The 23,485-nt window shown below is 34.0% G+C and overlaps 1 long non-coding RNA gene across 4 annotated transcripts; it reads right to left on the bottom strand.

Moving 5' to 3' along the window:
• Positions 1–6,984: 6,984 nt before the first annotated feature.
• LOC148782101 (uncharacterized) lies at positions 6,985–22,716 on the bottom strand. 4 transcript variants are annotated; one of them, XR_016056311.1, is made up of 3 exons: positions 22,581–22,716; positions 21,835–22,492; positions 6,985–16,611 (listed from the first exon to the last, which is right to left on the bottom strand). It is a non-coding gene; the product is annotated as an uncharacterized LOC148782101 (long non-coding RNA). The 4 variants fall into 4 exon arrangements; XR_016056310.1 differs by having other exon boundaries at positions 21,835–22,495; positions 22,581–22,703; XR_016056312.1 differs by lacking the exon at positions 22,581–22,716 and having other exon boundaries at positions 6,985–7,915; positions 16,452–16,611; positions 21,835–22,123.
• Positions 22,717–23,485: the final 769 nt, after the last annotated feature.

Genomic DNA, 23,485 nt, shown 5'->3' with positions numbered 1-23,485 from the left:
TATTTTTCATATATATATATATATATATATATATATATATGAAAAATTCTTCCCAATGCATATAGGCAAAAATGAACAGTTATTTCATCTACCCTCATTACCATCCAAACTTCATCGTATAGTTACAGTTGTCCGGTAATGTTTCAATTTTCTTTTTTTTTTTCTATATATTCAAATTACGTGAAATTTGGAGTGTGTATACATCTTAGTGAGCGCACTTAATAAAAATATGAAAAAAAATAATTCATAAAATATAAATTTACCAAAATACCCCCATAATTTTACGGGGGTATTTATAAATTATTTTTTTCATTTTTTAATTAGGTGTGTCTCATTAAGATGTACACACTCTCTAAATTTCAGATCATTTTGATTAGTAAAAAAAACTGAAAATTGAAATATAGGACAACTTTGACCATGTGAAAAAGTTTGGATGGTGTAAGGGTAGGGAAATCACTGTTCACTTTTGCCTATAGGAGTTTTTTAGTATCTACATATGTGGAAAATGATTTTGTGAGCCAGTGGGCTCACAAGAAAAAATGAGCCCAACAGCCCAGTTTGAATTTGGGCCATCACGGATATTTGGTAGAGTTTGAATATTCATTTTTTTTTCTACGAATCAAAATCAATTGAAATTTTAGGCATGTGTTTCTCTTATCAAGCCACACCTAATAAAAATATAAAAATAATAATCCACAAAAAACAAATTGACCAAAATACCGCAAAAATATTACGGGGGTATTTTGTTCAATTTATTTTATGTAAAATATTTTTTTGATATTTTTAAAAGATTCAGCTATTTTTGATGAACACACGTCTAAAATTTCAAATAAATTGGAAATATTGGGATCATTTTTTCTTGTGAGCCCACTGGCACACACATGTGTATGTGTGTGTTTCATGGAATGGTTTTATAGTAATATAATAAAACAATCTTAAAAAATCATGTTATTATCATTTGTTTGACCTAGTATTCGCAAAACCAACTGGTTTGAACCATAAATGGCCGGTTAGATCAGAACCGCCATGGTTCCGACTCCGGTTAGGCCGGTCTTGGGGTACCAATACTTAGACCCATCTCTCAAAAAAGTATCGGGTCCAAAACTGGCCGGTTTGGGGTCGAATCGGTCGTTAAAACCCAATCTAGGAGCAATCTACTTGCGCTCAAATTTAAAAAGAAACTCTAAAACTTTATGGCACACGCCTAGTCACCTTATTTCACAAATTGCACAATCAATGATCATGACCTCATGTTATTAAGGAAAACGTTTATATAAAGATGCTACCTTATAATGTAGAACTACGGATACCCCTAAAAAATCCATCAGAAAAAAGTAGTTTTAATGTTGAAAAGCCCTTTGATTGATCATCTTGACATCGAGATGTATGACTATGAAAAATAAAAAGATTTTAAGTCTCAGAAATAATGCATTTTACAACATATTATCTACACCGTCCATTTTCAAGATTGTCATATGTTTATAGATCTACTTGATTTTAACCATTTTTTAAATTTAAAATTTTGTAATTAGATATAAATTTTGAGATAATCCTAAAAACATTTTACATAAAAATTATACACCAAGATAATATTTGAAGGTACACCTTACCTCTACACGTACGGATGTATCCGTATGCAAACTGCACCCTTTCATTAATCGTGGATATTCTAGTCCATACAATATCCAGAGAGTTAAAAGGAAGATGAATCATCTGTCCTCTTTATTGGAGTGCGAATTTTTCTTTATTTTATTGGGGATAAGGTGGTAAGAACTGGTCAAGTAAATATATCAAGGGAGAACACAACCACTAATGAAAGGCCTCAATATGTTTTATCACAATCACAATAAAGAATTTATCCTCTATCATAACCAGCTCATAAGCACAAATTTATGTAGACATAAAAAAATCCTAACTTAAGAACTAAGCAACATAACCCCTAAAATATCCTTAAAGACTAGTAAATACCAAAAACTTTAAGCGCTCCAAAAGTAAGTTACTATTTTGATGACTAAAATTTACAACTAAATTTGATGTTGAAAATAGTAAAATTATCAAAAGATAACCTTTGTAAATCATTTCATGATATGTATTGGGGAAAGGGCTGGGTCGTGGTGGTAGCACCCCTGTGCCTAGTTACCGCATTGTGGTTTTCAATACTACTGACACCACCTAATGTTACCTTAAAAAAAAGCTCTCCCTAATCTATCTGAAAAAACGAATAGAAGCTTGTCCTCTCGATTGAATTACCCCAAAAAAAAAAAAAAAAACATTTAAAATCACCCACATCAAACGTAGGAGTGAAATGTTATGTTCCTCGGATGACACCTCCGGGATATATCCAAAAAGAAGCATTGGAACTAGCTTTTAAAATGGGATATAATGTCATGAAGGTCATCACCGTGTAATAAATGGGTGATGGATTGTGATGGTGAGAGTAGGACCTGCCACAAGATGTTGCGACTTTGATGGTCGATCTTGCTCTTCCTCCATCACCATCCAATCGAATTAATATTCACCATCTATCACATTTCTTCATGAGTTTTACATTATTTGTATCCCTTGGAAATTTATTGTACTGGTACTCCTTTGTTTGCTAACTGAAGTTAATGCTAGATTTCCTTTTTCTATTTCAATCTGGAACAATAGATCTCCTCCTAAGATTGGTTTTCTTGTTTTTTTTTTTTTGATAACCTTATGTGGTCATGAGATTTGTTGCCTTATTATTATGAAGTAGTCGTGGGCTGATCCGTTGAAAATGGGTACTTTGTATACTAGGGAAGGGAATTTTCTTGTGTAAGCAGTTTTGGAATTCTTTGAGATTTTTTATTTAGTAAATGTTTCGTCCTTAAGAAATTGGATAGTTTGAGTGTTTTACCCGATTATGTAATTTGATAATTATGAGTCTCTTTCATTTGGTTTTAAAAATACTATGCCAGCACTTGCTTATCTTGAATTTTATTCTCCTCACTCTCATTGGATGGTCAATTAGAGAAGGAAACGTTTCTCATGCGTTGGGGAACACGTATCTGATGCGTTAGGGAACCCATTGGCGTCCCCTGATCATGAAAGGGAAGATTATGGCCTCACCAAAATCTAAAATGGACGGCACTAAAAAGAAATCAAAACATTTATTTCTATTTTAAAATCATTATCTTATTTTTATATTTATATGATTAATTTCTTAATCCAGGTTGAGACGTGGCATGCATTGTCGCCCGTCGTCTTTTCTCTCTCGGTCTCACCAGGAAAAAAAAGGAGCCTTAATGAACGATGATTGTCATATGTGATGAGAGAAAGAGGGGGCGTAAACTCTCTGTCATGTACATAGTTTTTATGATTTAGAGGGGGAATTATTATTCATGAGGTCAAAATTCCCAACAAAACAAAAGACAGGGTTCATTTAAAGCCAAAAGATTTGCTACTGCCTCATGAGCTTACGGTGAATTTTGCTCCCTTGGGTAAAACTCAAGCTCGGAGTACTAATTGGATACTAATTGGAGTACTCAAGCTCGGAGTAACCTAGGGAACCTAACAACCACCCACCCCACAAAAAGAAAAGAACGAAAAAAAAAAATTGAATCTCTTTTTTTATGGGGTGTGGTTTTTATAAGGTTTCAACCTTAAACAATCCAATTAAGATGCACTTTTAAATTTTACCATAATATATAATTTTGGTATAAAATTTTTTTAGAATTATCTCAAAATCTATTTTCATATCTAATTATAAAATTTTAAACTCCAAAAATCATTAAAATCAAGTAAACATATGAAAACCTTGAAAATGGATGGTCTAGATAATGTGTTGCAAGATACACTATTTTTTGCATTAAAAATCTTTTTTTTTTTTCATATTTTTATATCTCGATATTAAGATGATCAATTAGAAGGTTTTTCAACATTAAAACAATTTTTTCTGATCGACATTTTAGGTGCATCTGTAATTCTACATTTTAAGGTTGCAATCTTATATAAACTTTTTCTTTCTTTATAGGTGCACCCTATTGAGAAGATGACACCTACCCAATTTCATATTCATACAATTTACATAAAAAAAACTAAAAATAAAATACTTTGAGACGTCGGATCTACGATCAAACGGTGAGTGGCTCTCTTGATCAAAATTAGACGGTTGGATGCTAGGAGAGGATCGAACTTCTATACTGTAGGGGAAGCATAGAAAATTTTCTCTCAAAGGAAATTATTTGGACATTCCAGATCAGAATTCATCGCATTAGTCACTACTTCCGATCGTGACACTTCGCTGTAGAGGAATTTTGGGAAAAAAGTATTAGTAAAAGTTATTAACATAAAATATAAGGAAAAATATAGAATGAAGCCGTTTACCTTTGGTTCAAAGTGGTCACAATTAATCTAGACCATTGTATGTGAAATTCGGTGGCTTCATTTATTCTATTGACTTAGCTCAAACTTCAAAAACAAATTTCTCGAACTTTGTGACATGCCGAAACTATTAAATTTTACATCAGATGGTTGTAACCTTGTATCAAAGGTAAATGGTCTCATTATATATAATCCCAAAATATAATATGATAATGAATTTTTAAAATAATACCTTATTTATTTGGGAACGACGAAAGCCAATACACGTAATACTTCCACATATTATTATGATATACTTTTACTTACCAGTTTTCTATAATATAGTTGTTTTCGTGCTCTAGAACAGCAGGATAGAAGTGAAAGGGAAAAAATTTATATATTCCAAAATGAATGCAGTCGACCAGGAAGAAGCAACAATATGCTACTTGCAAATCAAGAGATAAGTTACTTCGAGAAGGATTTAGAAACATATATATGATTAGAAAAGGATTTTTCTTGTATAATTCTAAAGTTGACTACCAACAAATTGAAATACCTACACCTTAGTTATCATGTTATGGTTTTCATTCTCAGCTGCTAACACTGTCCTGCTAATACCTTAAAAGAAAGCCAACTCCTAATCTACTTGAAAAAACGGGTAGAGGCATGTCTTCCCCCCTAAATTACCAAAAAAAAGAGTCGAAGGGATGCACTTTCTAAATATTTTATCTCATGATATCACAATTTAAGTATCTAAAAAGTACATATAAGGTGCTAACTTTATGTTATAGAAGTAAGGTGCAACTCAAAATCTACCCGAAAAGGTCATCTTTGAAAACCCCCAATTGATCTTCTCAACCTATAGAACCGAAAATATAAAGTATTTTGAAACTCCTAAAAATAGTGCATCATATAATATATTATTTGGAATGCCTATTTTGAAAACTATTAAGCATTTATAGATATACTTGATTTGCACTATTTTTAGAGCTTCGAATTTCGTAATTATAGATAAAAATAGTTTTTTGAGTCATCATAAGGATTTACTACATCAAAGCCGCTTAGCCGCTTCTTTTAGCAAGATTTCGAGGTGTGTTACTTTGATTGTATAAGATGACACCTCATAGGAAAGCCAATCACAAGACAGTATGTACAAATTGAGTTGTTTTCCCTGATTTAATGTTATAACTAGCTTGTTTTCATAAAATTAGATAATTTTTTCAAACAATAAAATAAAAAAAGCTTGACACCTTATATAAACCACGCCCTTATTAAGATATTAAGATTCCGTAACATCTTAACATACTTTTCAAAACTTAATAAGGTTTAATTATATTTATCAATATACTACGAATTTGTCCTTTTTGGTGGGCGAGGGGGAACGGTCACATTCTTGTTGAGGATGATTGCTGTAACGAGATCCAATAAATTACAATAAAAATGATTAAAGTGTAATAGAAAATGAGGGAAAAAAAAACAACCCCCTCATCGGTCTTTTTCAGTCGATGATAAAAGTAATGGAGTTTAATGTAGTTTGAGCCCATGGGCTTGTAGCTATAGTATTAATGGAGTTCGGAATCTTTTTGCATCGATCGGATGGTCCGGTGAAATTGATCTGACCTGGTCCGGGTCACTCTTAAGTCCATCTAGACTCTAGGACCCAACCCGACCAGGTCTGTGTTACTTCCGGCCTTTTAGGTCCAACTAGACCGTGATACCTAACCTGGACCATTTACACCCGCCGACAATAGGCAATTGGTGGGGATGCGCTGAAGTAGTAAAAAAAAATCCTTTTTGTTTTTGTTTTTCTTCTTTTTTTTTGTTTTTATTAGTCAAAAACGTTTCTTGGTTTCCATGTTCAGTACTAACAAACTGATTGGGCAGTCGTTTTTCCATGCGTTTGGGGTTGAAGTGCAAGTCACGCTATGATTTATTGATTTTATGCATATATATAATTTTAAGTTTATAAAGACTAAAATCGTAAAATTTATAAAATGAATGTTCTAGATTCGTTTTTGGAGGAGACTCGTTTGGACCATATATGTGGTTCAAATAGAACATTTTTTTTGGAGGGGATTGATTATTGAGATGAATAGAGTGTGTGTACAAATTTTGGGGTCATAAAATCACCAGAAACATTGTTTTCTAGAAGTGTGCATTATATTATGATATAATGGTTGCATTGGATCATTGCTCATACATATAGGGCGCAACCGTTGTTAGTAATATAATGCAACAACCCTAGAAAACCATCTTATGGCCATTTGTTTCATCCAATTTTTAAAATATACACTCTTTTCATTCTAATGAACAATCACAAAAAAAATAAAAAATTGAAAACACAATCTAGAAAGTATTTTTTTAGCGCAATTAACATAGGCCGTTCATTTTGGTGAGATGCTTAGATCTAGGCCTTAGAAGAATTTTTTCATTTCCAATTTTTTTTGGATGGCTTTATTATCATTAGATAAGCAATGTTAAAAAGGTAAAAAATAATTTTGATTTTATAAAGGATAAGATGGTGAAATTCTTTTTGGCAGTGTACAAGCCAAAGGGAGGACACGCACATATTCAAAAGAAAAAAATAACAAAAGCACGTTTGGTTCACGTGAAACATTTTCATATAAAAAAATTATTCTCCTCTTAAGTAATGTGAGATTATTTTCGTACCAATTGGTTTTAGTGCATATTTTCACAATTAACTAATGTAAAGATATTTTCATAGTTGATTTTCATCTTACGTGCGCGAACCAAACGTAAAAGACTTTCCTCCAAATTCACACTCTCGGGGCCAAATTACATATAAAAAGACTTGGACCTCCTCCAATCTCCGCAGTTCTTCACAATCTAACACAACACAGTCCTCAGATTCTTAACACAGGATACAATGGCTTCAGTTTTCCATGCGTTGCACCATTTTTTCTCTACTCCTCCACCAGAACAGGTATTGACAAAATTCACTCTCGTTCTCTCTCTCTCTCTCTCTCTCTCTCTCTCTCTCTCTCTCTTCAATCTCTTCTCTCACTCTTCTTGCAGGAGGATGAGTCCACTACATAACCAGATTCGACCAATTCGAGCCCCAAAACCAAAGGATTCAGAAGCCATCTAACCCCTCAGCTAAGTGCAAGCCTCCGAACTGCGCCGACAACCACCACAATTTTGGGTCAGACTCCGTCAAATCGTCCCCAGAATCTGGACCATTTTCTCCTGATGCGTGCTCCGGTAGACATAAAGCCCACATACAAAGCTATAGTCCCCTTGGCCGTAGCCATGGCACCGTCCGCCTTTGCCTTGGCCATGAGACTTCCACTTAAATCTAACCAGATAGCAGCGCTACTGAATATTTACCTGGTCATTTTTATGATATCAGTGGAGCTTGTTCTTCTTATAGTCTTCATCCCCCATTCCATTACAGGCATGGTAGTCATGAAGGGCCTCCTAGGTCTTGGAATAGGCCTTTTTGCCATGGCTTTCCCACTTCAAGTGCTGCTTTCTCTGCCGCATAACATATCCTGGCTCGTCGGCCTGCTTTGTGGGGTAGCTGTTTTCATGGCTGCCTTCTTATTCTATCTCACTATGAGGGTCCAAGGAGCTGCCAAAGAAGAAAGAGAGAATATAGAGGTATGAGAGAGAAAGAGTTAGTGTGTGTTAGAGAGGGTGTTTCCAGGATTAAGTTTTATGTGAGTGCAGTATGAAGACACTTGATGGACTTTATCATCTGTGTTCTTCATCTATGTGTTCTTTATGCTAGAGAGAGAGAGAGAGGTGTGTTTCCAGCCTTTAAGTGCTGTTTGAGTGCAGTATGAAGACTCTTGAGAGACTTTATCATCCATGTTTTACATCTATATTTTCTATATGCTGGAGTGCTTTGAATAAGTTGGACTGCTGGTTTGAGCACAGTGAAATCTATGATTTCCTGGCTTCCATGTGTGTTACTGTATGTGTGTTGAAATCTATGAATTCTTAGGTATATTGTCGAACTATGTAAATCTTTGTGTTGTTTGTTTCTTTTTAATTTTCTGTATTATTTTTCTGTTCTTTTAATATTTTTCTCTTATCCTCTGTATATCTTCTTATGTTTGTAGTCTGTTACAGCAAACGAGCAATAATTTCAATATTCTTAAATGGAATTAAGGCTCATATCAAGAGATAAGCTCTCTGTATCCCCAACAAATACTTGGACATTGATATAAGATTAAAGCCACCGACTAAATGCTACCAGGGGAGCATATTGTTTGTACACTCCCTCGGGTAAAATCGTATTTAGAGTTAGATTGACAAAAGACTCTCAAATTTTTGTATGGTCAGATCAGTGTGTTTAGTATTAAACTAGATTGCAGAATGTAAGACCAGAAAAGATCCTCGGAAGCAGCTCTTTTGCCCAAGTACAAGTGTATAATATGCGGGAGCATCCTATACGCGCTAAAAAATTAATTGAATGCTTCATATTCTCTTTTACTTCTCCAAATTGCTTGCAGGTGCCTCTTCTACTGCCCCAACATGGCAGGGTTAGAAGAAACTCGACCACAGATTCATGGCTTTTCCTTATTCTATTTATTAGTTTATTATGGGTGTGTTCCGTGATGTAGAAAGGCTTTGCTCTGTTGATTATTTTTGAACTGCAGGATCAAGAGCTGCATCTGCAATGTTCACATTCAAAACCCTAGATATAACTGCAATCCAGTTGTCCAATTACCACTCTAACTTTATAGCTGCCTGAGACTCTCACACTCTCTGAAACCCTAGGCACGTGAGCTTCTCCCGATAAAACTCATCTAAACCCCTCTCTTTCTCTCTCTCCCTCTCTCTCTCTCTCTTTCTCTCTCTCATTCATGAAGCTCTCTCTTGCCACTGGTTATGATTCTATGGACCTATCTATTTAGTCTCAGTTGAAGCTCTCTCTCTCTCCAATCTAAAATGAACCTTTCTCTTTTCCAATTCGCTATGATTCTCCTATCTCTCTACTCTCAACTGAAGTTCGTTCTCTCTCTCTCGCTCCCTCTCCTCCTACCTCTCACAATTATTATTAGTATTATTTTATATTTTTATTGTTTTGTTTAGAGGATAGTTTTTTTGGTGGTTTAGAAGGTTAGATTTCTTTGATTAAGTAGTTGTTACATTTTTTTTTTAAAATAACTAGGGCTAGTTAGGGTTTTGGCCAGGAGATCTCTTTGGAAGTGAAAATGGACTGGACTTACTTCATTCAAATATGGTAAGCACGTGCGATTTTTGATACTCAGATTAGGTTCGATATAATAGGTCTGTCGAGTTGGAAAAACCCAAGGTACCTGGGCATAGAGATAAAACCGAGAAAGGTTTAGTGAGTTAGCTTTTGATGAGGTCAGACTATACCCGAGTGAGAGCTGAGGGACTGTCAGACCGTTATGTATAACAATTGCCCTTTAGAGATAGGGCTAAGACCTTATCTTAATATCATCATACGACATGTATATAGATAACCATAGAGTGATAGTGATCTACCATTAAGAGTGAAGCGTGTATATGCGCGAAAGATTATCCCTATGCACCACAGGATTGTGGTTACATCATGGTCTTGGGACCATGGTTTTGTCTCTAGGAGAGAACCTGAAATCCACATACTATGATTATGTCACCTAGCATATTGGCTAACTTTTGTTGTCCAATCATGAGCCCCTATAGTGGGCTGTGGGCCATGAAAACTGCTGGATCAGTTTGAGAAAGCTAGTGTGGATCGTGGTCCATAGTTGAAGGTGGAGTGCTTCGGTAGATTGAAAATTCCTAGACATATTGATAATTCCTAGACCTATACAGATCCAATTCCCATCAAAATTAATTAGTTTTAAATAATGTATATTATATGTATTTTTTAGAATACTTATTTGAATTTATCTTAATATTTTATTTTTGTCATTTGAATTTATAATATAGGATAAAATCAATTATCAATGTTTTAAATAAACAAGAGAAATAAAGTTCTATTTCTAAATATTCTAAAATCAAATTAATATTTAATAAACAAATAGGGGATCCACCATGAGGATTGGGACCCACCTTAAATTAAATACATGGGAATTTGTGGAGACCTCCCATGGTCACCATGGGAGGCACGTCCCACTTAGAGGGGTGTTGCTTTCTATTTTTAATTTCCTTGAAGTTCAAGGCATCAAAATTGAGGTTTATCTTTTGGGAAGTTTTAAAATTGAAAGAAGGTTGAAAATTCAAGATGAAAAGTGTAAGAAATCTTTATACAAGATTATATAAATAGGGAATGAATATTCATAAAAGAGAAGTCGAATAAGTATTTTCTTTGTTTAAGTATTTGATGGGAATAGGTTTAGAAATGGAGGATAAGATTCTAGCATCTTTTCGTAATCTTGACAGTGGGTTTAAGAAATGGATGACTCAAATCTTTTATCCCACAAGTCTCCTTAGATTGACTGTCCATATTTGACACTACGAATTGAGGCAAACCCTAAGGCATAAAAAATCTATCAAAAGGTGACTCTCCCCCTTTACTAAATCTCTACATCTCTTCCCTCTTCTCTGTCTAAGGATTCTCTCTCTTTTTTAAAAGATCTATCTAACAGGGGGGGTGCCCCAACCTAGGATTTCTCTCTCTGTCTTCCTTAATTGACAAGAGGGGCACGCACCAACGTAGCAATATCTCTTTCTCTCAAGAAAACCTAAGGGGCATGCCCCTACCTAGTATCTCTCTCTCTCTCGAGTTTCTAAAGGGGCACACTCCAAGCTAGGATTGGTTCTTGATTTGTGGGTAGCAAAGGGGGGCATCCCCTAGCTAGTAGATCTCTCCCTCTGTCCTTGATTTCTATCTCTCATCGCTTGAGCAAGACGTAGGCATTGAGGTGTTAATTGCTTCTAGATCGATAGCCTTATGCATTTGAGAGGGTTTTGCCATAAGTAGGAGAATCAAGAGACCGATCATAGATCCGAAGCACCATCAGAAGGTAGAGACTCGACGTGGGTTGTACTAAGCCCGGTTGAGGTAAGCTCCCGCAATTTTACTTATTTAAAGTTTATTTTTGTGTTGAGCTATTTTATTCCCATAAAGCAATGAGTTAAGGTTTGTATTTAAGGAATTCTATTGAATAGTGGGCGTAAGTGAATGATCTTGCCATTGGACGATGTGAGTGGTCTTACCGGTGTAAGAATAAGAAAAATAAGAAAATGTTTAATATATATACATTGTGCTTGATTGCATAGTCCAACTTTCGAATAGACCATGATTTTTATTTTATCTTGTGCTTTTTTTTTATTTTTTATTTTCTTTTCCCTTGTAAATTGTGCCCCTAATTTTATCTAGTTTCTTAATTTTATAGATTCATGGTTTCTCTTTCATTTATTTTCTTGGAGAGATCATAGCATCACATGGTTGGATGTTTAAAGTTTTAGAGAATTTCTTCGTGATTTGAAGCTTGGGGAAGTTTGACCTATAAACTAATTCCAAAAAAATAATTGGAATAAAATAGATTTTGGTTTTATGGCGGGCTCGGGCTCATTACTAAACACAAAGGTTTCAAGCCCAAACTAGCCCTAACCCTAAAACGATTTGCGGTGGGCTCAGGCCAGTCTTGCCCAATTTCCACTATCTCTACAAAGGAATTCATATTTTGTCCTTAATATAGTACTTGACGTAACATTAATATGCTGTGATTTTTAGCGGGTGTCGACACACCAAAAATATGACACTCAAAGGTCAATTTTTAGGTTGGTGTTCTAATTGTCCTCACTATATAGAAAACAAACACTTGTCGTTGGCTTTGTGACAGAGGAAGGACCCAATTATGACCATTTGTTTTGCTAAGGAAATTATGTAATCGACATGGAATGTATAATCCATATCTAAGGGAAAGCAAGGTATAATATCTTGTATATATATTTAGGATATTGTATTTTATGTTTAGTATTTTATGTTCTTGTAGTTTACAATAACAAATGAGACATACATAATTGTGCAAATTATCGAGGGATCAAGCTTATGAGTCATACTCTGAAGCTCTGAAAAGGAGTCATTGAGCAATGACTAAGGCATAAAACTAGTATATATAAAAACCAATTTGCTTTTATGCTAGGAAGGTCAACAACTATAGGTATTTTCTTACTTAGATAACTGATTGCGAAGTTTAGGGCGAATGGAAAAGACCTCCACATGGTCTTTATTGATCTGGAGAAAGCTTATGATAGAGCACCTCGATATTTGATTTGATGGGTGTTAAAAAAGAAAAGTGTCTACGATGGAGCACTAACTAGTGTACGGACAACTTGTGGAGAGATGAGCGAGGTGACAATATGTCTACATCAAGGTCAGCATTGAACCCGTACCTATTTATCTTAGTTATGGATGAATTAACTAGGCACCTACAAGATGAGGCACCTATATATGTGTATGTGTGTGTGTGTTGGACAGGGTTTCTATGTTGCCATTCCCCATATTGTAGAAATGTGGGCTCGGCAATAAGTATATTTTTTAAATATAATTGAATACTAATTTTTAAAAAATATATAATCTTTAACAAAGAGATCATGAATATGAAAAAATAAAATAAAATTGAATACTTAAAGTAAAAAGTTTATATATGGTTGCAACCTTAAAATGTAGAATTATAGGTGCACCTCAAAAATCCATCGGATAGTGTTGTTTTATTGTTGAAAAAACCTTTAAATAATCATCTCAATATCAAGACGTATAAATATGAAAGTAACAAAGATTTTGAGTCCCAAAAATAGTGCATCTTGCAATATTATCTAGACCGTCCATTCTCAAGATTTTCATATATTTATAGATCTAATTTATTTTGACTATTTTTGGAGTTTAAAAGTTTATAATTAGCTTAAAAAATAGAGTTTCAGTTAATCCTAATTTTTTACACTAAAATTACATGTTAAGACAAAAATTTGGATGTGTGCCTTAATTGGATTGTTTAAGATTGCAACATTATAGAAACCACACCAATACTTAAAATAATAATTGTCCTAAAAAAACATTTGGACCGTTAGTTACACTTGTTTTTTGATGGACCACCTATTTACATCAATCTTTAAGATGGATACTTTAAACCTCCAGACCGCATATTGTAGAAATGCGTTCCAGGCCATATGAAACAATTTTCCATAAATGTTTTATATTGTAGAGATTGATTAATACACAGGGAACCTTCTAAGAGGAACGAAATACTCTATCATCGTATCAAACTTACAAACTAACAAAGAAATATCTCCATTACTATGTAAGTTTATTCCAAAATCCAATATAACAAAATGTACCATCATTTTAATAAAATAATTAAAAAAATTCTCAGGTTTTGAACAACACAACTGAGCGATATTTTATTGAACAACACTTGTAAACTAACCAAAAATATATAAAAGCAAAAAGCAATTTATTGAAGGTCAAGCATTTTGCTAAAGATGAACACCCACCATACAATATCAACTACCACACATACATGATATTTTCTTATTTTAAAGTTTAGTAGATACCTTAAGTAACCAAAGTTCATGTAAAGGTTTTATAAGAGTACTTAGGCCAAAGATTTCCTATGTAAAGGTTTTATAAGGGCCTGTTTGATAACTAGAAGTAAGTTCATGAACTGTAAATTGGAACTTCCTCCTTGCTATGAAGATAGAAGTTCATGGTTTCTGTTTTTGATAACTTCCTATGAAGTTAAAAAAGTTCCTAGTTTCTGCGTTTGATAACCTCCTGACATGTTAAGTAAGTTCTAAGTACCTGGATTGCCAACCAGAATACCTCGAAGTAAGTCATGATTTTAAAGTATCGAACAATGATCATTTCCTAACCTATAGTTTTTCATGAAGTAACACAAGTATACAATTTACAAGGGATTTGGGCTCATTGTTTGGTGGTTGGGGCATTGAGGGCCGCAACAAAACGTCCAATGTTTAAATTTCATTGCTGACCTAACAAAATAGTCTTAATATTATACAATTTACTAATGAAAATATAAATTGATGTTATGTGATTTTCCTTAGAGCAAGATGATGCATCATGATCAATCAATATGGTGCCCAGAACCCTATTATGGGCTTTTATGGCTTTCACAGCCATCCATCACCGGTATCTAGAGATCATAAAGAGCCTAAAGTCATCAGACATATATTATCTCCAGAAGCTTCTAATCACTTGACCATGTACACAAACATACATATTTTTGCAAATACTTACATTTGTCTCTATAATCATACAACAAGTACATGGTAAACATCAGTGGGCAAATACCTCTATGTGAAAAAAGCAATTGGACATACGTATCAAGTGTATTTTTCTAGAGATAAGATCGTTCATGACAACATGACTATGGTATTCAATCTCAATGTTCTGGACCTCCATGCAAGCATTTCCTGTAACGCTCCCGTAAAACTCCAACACCAAATAATGTTGACCAATAGTGATGAACTAAAATACTAAATTAACAATTGTTTCTAATACAGTGAATTCTTAGTTTGACGGAATTCAGGTTTACAAACTCAGGAAACCAGCAAGCACTATTGTTATTCCATCACCAGAATCTTGCAATGCTCTACGACAAATATAATTTTCTATTTTAAATGCCCAAAGAAAGTAATCTAGGATAATTATTAGTCCCTTAACATATAAATAATCATGATCAAGTCTAAAGATACTACGGTCAAAATTATCAAAATGCCAATGATATATGTAACCAATTTCTCTTCATACAAATGGGTACTAACCAATTCCTTTTGGGCATTTTGATCTAACGATCTTGCATTATATTCTTCTAACCAGAAAAACTACTGCGAGGGTAACAGGTTCAGATACAATATAACCAACAGCACAGAGCTCAACTTTTGAAATCTAGGCATTTCAGAATAGAGGCCTTCTGTAGAAATATATAAAGAATGCAAGGTCTATGTAATTAAGTGCCTCTCATCATGAGATAGATCATAATGCATCCTACAAACCAGAGATGATCAGTTCCTAGTTAAAGGTGGAAATCACAAGTTTAATTTATATAAAATGGAAAAAAAAAAAAAAAAACGCAACTCATTCAGATGAAAATTACAATGAGTTGCTGGAGCAGCAGGCATGCCTAGTGAAATTCAATAAAAAGCCGTTACTCAATGGCATTATGCAGTAAACAGATGATAAATCTTCATACTTCCATATTGAGACTACCCTGAAGCTTTAGCTTCTCTTTGGAAGTTATTGTTAGACCACACCTCATTAAGCAAGTCTTTTTCCACAATGATCTAAAACACAAACTACTATAATCTCACATTCGTATAGCATCGCAAGAAATGAAGAACTTGATAGCAAAAACACAATGGTAAATAGGACCTTGTATACAATGAGAGAACAATCAAGCCATAAGATGTACTAAAAACGGTTTTCACTGATTAACAATAACAAGATTGTGAACTTGACTGATGCTTTTTAGGAGATGAAGTTCAGGGGATGTTTTCCCATTTAGAAGGCAAAAAGGTCATGGAGGCCCATTCGGCTCTAAGTCAATTGACTCCCTGATTATTTATCCTTGAAATAGCAATTGAAACTTTCATCATACTAACAATTAAAAACATTTAATAAGAAAAGTAACAACATTAAAACATAAAGAAGAAAAAAATACCCAATAGAACTTCTATATATCCAATGAAGTAAATGACTTGAACGGGTTAAATGGAAGCTGTTTTAGATATGAATTTAACCAATCACTTTGCCTACTCTTGTTCTATGTGAACTACACATCAATTCTTCCATGAAAAGCAAGACCAAATGGCTCCAGTAAATTCCAGATGGAAATAATAAAAACAATAACTAAGATTTCATCGACAAATCAAAAATCTAAAGAAAGACATCACCCAAAGAGCAGCCAATTCCACTAAACAATCATCCAAATAACTCCAAGCCAATTAAAATAGCTAAACCAGATTCATTGCTTAAACAAAATAACAACCTGTATCAATCCAATGAAATAGTAAAAACGACAACAAAAGAAATATAACAATACCCTAAAATGGATTTATAACTCCAACTCTATTAAGCTTGTGAGAATATGACATTTCCTTGGTTGGCAAGATTTCCAGTTCCTGATAGTATTCACAAGGCAATCCTGTGAACAAACATTGGTTCAAAGCAACTTGGCTCTTACCCCCAAGTTATGAATTCCACTGCTAACCTGCTGGAAGAGAAAGCAGACCCTTCTAACGACAGCAATTTTGATACCACAACAATGCTCCAAGTTACATCCTTAAGAAGGAATAGCTATTTGAGTAAGGAATAGCTACTTGAGTAATGAATAATGTGCATTCCTAAGAAGGAACAACAACTAGTCATAAACAATCAATCCATTGATCTATATTCTATAGTTTCATTGATTTCTATAGTGTCAATCACATTCGATCAATAATAACAACGTTCAGATACTGTTCAAGGTTTATATCGCATTTGATCAGAGATCTTGCATGAATAAACGGTAAATGAAAAATAAAAAAAGCTTAACGCAAAGATTTACAGAGCTACTGATGCTATATGAAAAATCAAAGCATCACAGAGAGAGCATTAAAATCAGAGCACCACAGAGAAACAAGGACACATAAGAGAGAGAAACCAAAACTGATAAGAAACCAAATCAAGTGAAAAAGAAACAAGAAACCTAAAAATCCATCATTTAGAGATAATTTATCCTAAAAAAATATTGATCTAAAAAATCTTCTGCAACAACCCATCAATCCAAAACCCTTTTGGATTGATGAGAAAAATTAAAAACAACAAAAATCATACATGAAATAGCTTCAAGGGCTTGAAAAGTGAGGACTTAATGATATGAGAGTTGATGGCTTCATATGAAGGCTACAACACAAATTGGGGTAGAGGAATTTGTAGAGAAAGAGAACACCGGGGTATAAGAGCCTATCTAGAGAGAGTACAGAGGTATGAGAGCCCTAGTGCAGAGAGAGAGAGAGAGTGCATGGGTGTGAGAGCTCTAGAGAGAGAGAGTGCAGAGGTATGGGAGCCCTAGTGTACAGAGAGAGTACAGGGGTGTGACAGCTCTAGAGAGAGTGTACAGAGGTGTGAGAGCCCTAGAGAGATTGAAAAGGTTGGGGATGAGAGAGACCACGGGAGAGAGATGCATGAGAGTGGACCTGGGCAGCACGAGCAGAGGAGAGCAGCAAGCAAGCTTTTTTCACACGGGCAAATCTTCCTTTTTGAAGTTCCACGGTTTTCCATGGAACTTTTTTTGTGAATAAAGGTCGTAAGAGGAATAGTAAAAAGGAACTTCTTTATTTATCTTACATTTTTTTATCAAACACAAAAGATGAACAGTAAAAGGTAACTTCCAACTTCTGGGAAACAACTTTCTGTTATCAAACACGCCCTAAGAGTACTTAAGGCTAGAGAGTTCCCATTAAATAATTTAATATGCATGCAAAAAATGCCAAAGCCAGCATATAGCCAAAGAATAAAGCTACGACATTCTTTTTCTTGGGTAGTCTAGCAATTTTTTTTGGGTAGTCTTGCAGTAGGAATCAAACTTGAGATCTAACGCTGCTAGATGTAAGCTGCTAACCACCCAAGCCCAAATCTAACTCCTTAATAGAGGTATGGTAATTACACAAAGAGCAACTATTGCCTAACATCACATGAACTTCAAATGCAGATGAATTCTCATCCCATATAATATCAAGCCAAAAAGGTTTTATGTTTATGTAGGAGCATATCTTATATTCATTTCCACTGGCAAAGCCTTGACATAGAGAATATCCAGGGTTTCAAATTTTAAATCTTAAGGATATAACTTCCTCAACCTAGTGAGCAACCTCTCTCTCTCTCTACACACATTTTTGTTGTAAACAATACAGTAATAAAATCGAAGAAAAGAGTTTATATTAGCATGTAACCTAGTATTGTTAAACTAACGTGTACCTAAAAAATAGTCTGAAGATAGTATTCTAATTTTGGAGATCCCTCAAATTGATCATCTTCACTTCAAGATATGCGGTTATGAAGGAAAAAAGATTTCAATTATTAAAAATAATGCATCTTGTAACAAGTTATCTGGACCATCTATTTTCAAGATTTATAAGTATTCATGGAACTGCTTGATCTATACCAATTTAAAATTTAAATTGTTATAATTAAGGATAAAAAATAAATTTCAAGCTATCGTAAGGTTTATGACACCAAAACTACATCTCCTAGCAGATTTCAGGGCATACTTCTAGAATATAAGGAGGGCACATGATACAAACCTCACCCAAAATTGAAAGAGGCAACATAATTTTAAAACAACCAGTTCTTGGTGCTTAGGAGTTCAAAAGTCTTCTCATTTTAAATAAACACATGTTGATTCTAAAGTGGGTCACAAAATTTCTGACCAAAAAATCCTCCAATGTATGTTTTTTACTGGACAGAATAATTATATTGTGTGCTCCCTTGAGAGTATGATATATACACTTTCCCATCAATCTCGTACAGTAACCTTAGTATAAAAAGATGGTAACGTGCTTTTTACAACCCACATATACAGCATGTATGTAAATTTTTTTTTTTTTACAACCCACAGTAACCTTAATTTTTACAACCCACAACCAACAGTAAACTTAATTCTATTTTTGTTAATTTTATTTTTAGAGTTTTGTAGAATTCTTGTTTTTATTTATTAGGGTTAATTATTAAAAATATGATTTTTAAGTTTAGTTTGATAAAGTCTAATTTTAGGAAGTGTGTTTTACTTAGAAAAATTAAATCCGTATTTTTAAGGCAAAATCTTTGTCTTTTGAAAGAGTTGGTCATCGTTTCTATTCTAAAAAATACCCATTTTTGTTAATATTAGAAATAATTTTTATTGTTTTTAGGTAAAATTATTTACATATATCTTTTAGGAGCTATGATAAAAACGTGGGTACTATATAATAGGTTGATGATTTTATTAAGGTATGGCTTGAGTGTTATGGTAGTTATCTTTTGTTTTAGAAAGGAAATAGATAAATACGGATTAGTTTGGGTTAGGTTAAAACTAAGGAAAATAATGGGTCATGTAGGTAGAAAGGATGAAGTAGGAAGTTATAGTTATCTTTTAGGAGGTTGGATTGAAGAATATGGAAAGAATCTAGAGATAGATTTGTTTTGGTTAGTTATCGTTTTTTGTTTTTTATATTCACTATTATCTTTTGAGAGTCGCTTGAGATGATGTTTCAAATGTATAAAAAGAGGCACACACTATGTAATGGAGATTGAAATTTTTATGAATGAAAAAAAGTGATCTTTAAGATCATGTAGAGTGTGAGAGAGAGCCTTTTGTAGGTGTTTTCGTGTTTTGTCCTTTGCTTGTGTGCCCATGCCAGAATACTCTTATCCACACATTTTGTTCTTTCTTCTTGTGATTTTTAAAACGTGGTTATTTTTTTTAAGTGTTAGTCGTCAGTACTTTTATACTGCATCACAAACTGAAGGTATGGCCCTTTTAGAGTGCTACATGATAGAACATGATTTATCTAGCCGTCCACAAATAAATATTGATGTTCTTGTATATCTTTCTTTTTAAATTTGTGAACTTTATGTTTGGTTGCTATACATGGTTGTTATTCTCTTGTTACTGACTTTTCTTGTTACCTTTCTTAACAACGAAGCCCATAACTTACATAGCAGCTGAGTGGGAATTGAAGGCTATCATTTGCTTCAATCGCTTGGGAGCAAATGTATCGAGGCAAGTGATCCTAATATATATATATATATATATATATATATGGCATAGATGTTGTGTGTCCAGGTGTGTATTGTTACAGTAAACGCCCACGGCCCAGATTGAATATGGTGTCAATCAAACGATCATAGATGTTCAATAGCGTTTTAATTTTAATTGCTTTTCTCAAAATTCAAATCATTTGAAATTTTAGGAGTGTGTTTTTCAAAAATAGAGAAATCTACGAAAAATATAAAAAAAAAAATTTACATGAAATAAATTAACCAAAATACCCTAAAAATATACAGGGTTTGGGTCAATTTTTTTTCAAGAAATTTTTTTTTTTTTTAATTAGGTGTGCATTGATGAGAAGAACACACACTGAAAATTTCAAGTGATTTGGAATTGTAGAAAAAAATTTAAAATTCAAACACTATCGGATATCCGTGGCGTCAAATCGGCCACAGAATTGCCCAGATTCAATTTGGGCCATTGGCATATGGGCGTACAGTGACTCCATATATATATATATATATATATATATACATAACTCTTCCCAATGCCTATAAAAAAAAATAAACAATGATTTCGCCTACCCTCATCACCATCCGAACTTCATCGCACGGTCACAGTTGTCTGTTAGTGTTTTATTTTTTATTATTTTTTCCACAAATCCAAATTATTTGAAATTTGATACGTGTGTACATCTTAGTGAGACGCGCCTAATAAAAATATGAAAAAAATAATTCGTAAAATATAAATTGATCAAAATACCCCGAAAAATTTACAGGTTTGTTTTGATCAATTTATATTTTGAGAATTAATTTTTTTCATATTTTTATTAGGTGCACCTCACTAAGATGTACACGCTCTAAATTTCATATCATTCTAATTAGTAAAAAAAATAAAAATTAAAAAACTCCTGGACAATTGTGACCGTACAAAGTTTGGATGGTAATGAGGGTAGGCGATATAGGCATTTTGTAGCATCTTCCATATATATATATATATATATATATATATATATCTTGAAAAAGTTTATATAAGGTTGTAACCTTAATATGTAGAATTACAGATGCGCCTCTAATTGATCATCTCGACATCAAGATGTATGAATATGAAAGAAAAAAAAAAAAAAAAAAGTCCCAGAAATAGTGCATTTTGCAGTACATTATCTAGACCGTCAATTTTCAATATTTTCATATGTTGATAGATCTACTTGATTTTAACCATTTTAAAAGTTTAAAATTTCATAATTAGATATGAAAATCGATTTTTAGATAATCCTAATAATCTTTTTCTTCAAAATCACATGATATGATAAAACTTGAAAGTGCGCCTTAATTGGATTGTTTAGGGTTACAACCTTATAGAAAGCACACGAGTCCCTGGTACGTCAACGGGAAAAAGATTAAACTCGCATACCAGCCCCTTGTACGTCAACGGAAAAAAATTTAAAGGCTGGAAATAATTTGGGCAGAAACATAAACGCGTAGTTTCTCTCTCTACTCTTCCCACCTCCATCCCTACCATCGCCTCTCGAATTCCTGCTACCCCATCTCCTCTCTCTCTTTCACTCCTCTATCTCAACCCTTCGCTTCTCTGCCATCCCTCTACGTCTATAACGAAGGCCTAAGCAAGCATCCGCAAAGGGTTCATAGAAAACATGAACGTTAGAGAGAAAACATGCCTACATAGAATGATTTAACTCTATGAGAAGCTTACTTGGATCTTATAAAATTCATATCAATGCTGAGTTGGGTTTATACCTGAGCATTTTAATTGTGAATCCATTTTTTGTTTTTCTAATTTAATGATTCACAGTGGATGAGTTCAAAGGAGCACATACCTTGTGTTTTTTGGGTAATTGCACATGCCTTGTGTTGTTTGGAAGCATTTGGAGTCCCAATTCGCCGTCTTGACACAAGATCTAGATTTATGAATTCATATAAATTTGTTGACACAGGTACCAGGTAGGGGTTTTCTCATGGAAATATATTGGCAGTTTGTGTTAATATTCGTTGAGGTATTTTGTGCTATCTTTGGGAGTGAGGGGCTTGGTTGTACTTGTATGTGATGTGAGATAGAGAGAGGGGGAAGCTTGCAGGTGTGGGTTGGAAGCAGGGGTGGGTTGGGCGCAAGATCAGGTAGAGAAAGATAGAGAGAAAGTGTTAGAGAGAGGCTGAGGAGGGATGAAGGTGGGAAGAGTGGAGAGAGAGACGACTTGGGATGTTCTTTTTTATGCCTATTTTTTTACTAGATAACATTACAAAACGCACTATTTTCTAAGACTTGAAATGTACCGAAAGTAAAAGTGTGCAGTAGATACTCTTTTTACTCCATAGCATGTATTAAAGGAGCTTTAATCTCTTTTAGTTCAACTTCAAACTTCTTACTCCCTTAACATCTCTCTCTCAAAAAATTTCAACTTCAAACTTCTTACTCCCTTAACATCTCTCTCTCAAAGAAAGCTAACAACTTGAACATCCCACCAGTAGCTGTGAAGCCTCCTTGCAGTAACAAATTGAAAAAAATAATTATGGAACAATCAATCCAAATTAACAGAAGATCCATAATATTTATCCACAAATGTACCTAAAATGCCAAAGTAAAAGCTGCGAAGGTCTCCATTGCTCAGAGTCACAAATGCTTCTCATGGTCCCAAGTCCTTGCAATTGAGAACTGGACTGAAATTTGAAGCCAATGAAGTCTCAATGCAAGGGAACTCATCGGTGGCTCATCTATAGTAAGAAATTTTCACGGGAACTTGCATTGAAGGCCCCTCCTAGTTTAAAGTCCTTTTCACTTTTTATAATAAGATGGGCTTTAGTGTACCCTGCTGGATCACATTATGTACATACTCCCACCGACACCATATCTACTTAGAAGATTTCTCTTTTTTTAATCTAAAGCTTTGGGATAGTCATTAGAAGCATTATGTGAGGGGTGCAATTTGTACAAAGCCTAGGCTCTAAACAATCAAAACTAAAATGCACATTCAAAAAGTGTCATAAATGTGGTTTCAATGCTGCGAATCTTTTCCGGCCTAACTAGGTTATTTTTCCACCCATATATATAATGTGCATCTTTTTATTTACTTGTTCATTTATTTTAACTGTTGAAGTTTTGTTCCAACGGGAGATCCTGACAATACATCAAGGCTTTAATCAAGGGAGTTAGTGTATGATGTGCTCCGGCAGGAGCATATAATTTTGCAATATCTATCATGTCAACAATCGTGGTACGACATTTTCTTGTTATTATTGGCTTATTTTTAATTAAAGTCTCACACTATATATATATATATATATACATATATATATGATCCATCTCTAGCAAGTCAAAAATCGTGGTACGGCATTTACTTGTTATTATTGGCCTACTTTTAATTAAAGTTTATATATATATATGTATATATAAAGAGAGAGATGAGGTACACCACTTAGAATACCTCACTTTGTATGTCCGACGGGTCAGATTGAATTTGAGCTATCGAATAT

Source organism: Amborella trichopoda, chromosome 5 (genome assembly GCF_054954075.1).
Source record: "Amborella trichopoda isolate Santa Cruz 75 chromosome 5, AtrichopodaSantaCruz75HAP2 v2.0, whole genome shotgun sequence".
Classification (NCBI taxonomy): domain Eukaryota; kingdom Viridiplantae; phylum Streptophyta; class Magnoliopsida; order Amborellales; family Amborellaceae; genus Amborella; species Amborella trichopoda.
The sequence above is the reverse complement of the archived record's forward strand: the minus strand, read 5'-3'. Positions and strand labels throughout refer to the sequence as shown.